Genomic DNA, 2,824 nt, shown 5'->3' with positions numbered 1-2,824 from the left:
CTTGTGTTCTTCATTGTGGGGGCACTACTAAGGCATGGATAGCCTAGGCAATTCCCATCCCCACACTAAGCTAGAGCACTACACATCAATTGAAATCGTTAGTCCCTCCCTCACTTCTCTCAAAAATGACAATTATCTTGATCAAAGTAAATAAAAATCCAAAGATGACAAAAATTGCAATACAAGATTTGAAATGCGAGTTAGGGAGTTAGAAATATTTACAAATGGTGGTTTAGGGAGGACTCCACCAAACTCTCATTCTTGATGAGATGTCAAGGGGGCATGTTCAAGGTGTTGTTGATGTTGCTCAACACCTTGAAGAAATAATCAAAAGCTTGTTCATTATCGTGGTAGAGGTCTTCAATCGTCCTTTGCCCTTGTTGTCGATCTTGATCGATGGCATTACCAATGTAGGGATTAAAAATCTCTTCAAATTCGTCGTCCCAAAGACCACAAACTTCATTAAGTTGATCATTGAAAATTTCTTGATTTGATGGAGACAACTCTCCCAATTTCTTCTCTTGGCCAATGAGGCCATTCTCTTCTTCTTTGATTGATTTTGATGAGCTTTGCAAGCTCTCCTTGTCACAATTCACTTGCTCTTTGAATGGAGCATCTTCGATTTTCTTCTTCCATTGGAGTTCCGATTTCTTCCTCTCATCCTTTCGGCTATAATGATCAATCATGAAACACGGTTCATGCAAACGAGGAGCTCTCATAGTCTTGTCAAGATTGAAGGTTATGCTTTCATCTCCCACTTCTAGAGTGAGCTCACCATGTTTCACATCAATCACCGCACCCGCGGTGTGTAGGAAAGGTCTTCCTAGAATGATTGGAATGTTGGAATCTTCCTCCATATCAACAATGACAAAGTCCACCGGGATGAAAAACTTCCCAATTCGCACGGGGACATCTTCCCATATCCTTAATGGTGTCTTCGTCGATCTATCGGCCATTTGGAGTGTGATATTGGTGCATTTAAGCTCTCCCATCCCCAATCTTTTACTCACCGAGTACGGCATGACACTCACACTAGCCCCTAGATCACATAAGGCTTTGTTGATCGTCGTGTCGCCAATGGTACACGGTATTGAGAAGCTTCCCGGATCCTTTAGTTTTGGAGGTGAACTCCCTTGAAGTATTGCACTACTCACCTTAGTGAAGGCGATAGTCTCAAGTTTCCGGATTGACTTCTTCTTTGTGAGGATGTCTTTCATGTATTTCGCATAGGCCGGTACGTGATTGATTAATTCCGTGAAAGGAATCGAGACTTCCAAATTCTTCACAATTTCCATGAACTTTCCAAGTTGGTCATCAAATTTGGGCTTGGCTTGACGACTTGGAAAAGGAAGTCTAATCACAATGAGCTCCTTCTCCTTGACCTTGTCTTCATTTTTCTTTGAACTTTCTTCTTTTGATGATTCTCCATCTTTGGAGTTTTGCACAATTTTTTCCTTATCACTAGCTTCCACAACTTCATCCTCAACTTGCTTCTTCGGTGCTTCATACCTTGTACCACTTCTCAAGTGAATGGCACTAACCGTTTCATGTCTAGGGGGATTACTTTGAGGTGGTAATTGCCCCTTTTGTCTTTGTGAGCTTGAAGATGCTAGTTGAGTCAATTGTGTTTCCAACATCTTGGTGTGAGCTAGGATGTTGTTGATGGTGGTTTCCTTTGCTTGGCTATCTTTTTTCATTTGAGTGAAAAATTCTTGTTGATTCTTTTGCATTTGGAGGACCGCTTTTTGGACATCAAAACCTTGGTCATTTTGGTGATTGTATGGATTTTGATTTTGGTAGCCTTGGTTTTGATTGTAAAAGGGTCTTTGATTTTGGTTTCTCATGGGAGGTGGAGTGTATGTTGTTTGAGGGTTTTGAACATTTTGGCTTTTGTATGAGAGATTTGGGTGGAATTTGGTGTTGTCATTGTAATAGTTGGAATAAGGGGTACCACTCTTGTATGCTTGGAAAGCATTCACTTGTTCATTTGTTCCCCTACATTCACTTTGGTCATGTCCCAAAGTTCCATAATTCTCACATATCCCACTTCGGATTGATGAGGATGCCGTCATGGCATTAACATGATGCTTTGGTGATTTTGAGACTTCTTCAAGTCTAGCCATAGCTTTTTCAAACTTCAAATTGATTGTGTCAATATGAGCACTAAGTTGAGCACCCAATTGAGTAACGGAGTCCACTTCATGCTTTCCTCCTCTAGTAGCCTTGCGAGGTCTACTATATTGTGAGTTATGGACCGCCATTTCCTCAATCTTGTTCCATGTTTGATTGTCATCAACTTCGTTGAACATTCCATTTGACCCCATGTTGAGAATGTTCCTTGAATCTTCATATAAACCGTTCCAAAATTGTTGTACCAAAAACCATTCGCTAAGTCCATGGTGAGGACATGAGCGACAAATTCCCTTGAACCGCTCACAAGCTTCATACAAAGATTCTTCATCCCTTTGCTTAAAACCCGTAATTTGAGTTCTTAGCATGTTAGTCTTTTCCGGTGGGTAGAATTTTTTGTAGAAAGCTAGAGCCAACTTCTTCCAAGAATCTATTCCGAGAGTGGCCTTGTCAAGGCCCTTCAACCATTGTTTCGCGGTGCCGATTAGAGAAAAAGGAAATAAGACCCATCGAATTTGGTCTTGAGTTATACCGGTTTGAGAAATCGCATCACAATAGTCGCAAAAGGTTTCCATATGAGAATGAGGGTCTTCACTAGGCATCCCCCCAAATTGGCTCCTTTCGACTAATTGGATAAAGGCGGATTTGGCAATAAATTTCCGGTTAGATGTTGTGGTGTAGGAGTACCATTGGG

At 41.2% G+C, this 2,824-nt stretch overlaps 1 non-coding gene across 1 annotated transcript; it reads left to right on the top strand.

Moving 5' to 3' along the window:
- The first annotated feature begins 2,391 nt into the window (after nt 1–2,391).
- LOC141626079 (small nucleolar RNA R71) lies at nt 2,392–2,498 on the top strand. The gene has a single exon (XR_012535806.1). It is a non-coding gene; the product is annotated as a small nucleolar RNA R71 (small nucleolar RNA).
- Nucleotides 2,499–2,824: the final 326 nt, after the last annotated feature.

This window comes from Silene latifolia, chromosome X, assembly GCF_048544455.1.
Source record: "Silene latifolia isolate original U9 population chromosome X, ASM4854445v1, whole genome shotgun sequence".
Classification (NCBI taxonomy): Eukaryota; Viridiplantae; Streptophyta; class Magnoliopsida; order Caryophyllales; family Caryophyllaceae; genus Silene; species Silene latifolia.
Note: the sequence above shows the minus strand (reverse complement) of the source record. Positions and strands in the feature narration are given on the sequence as shown.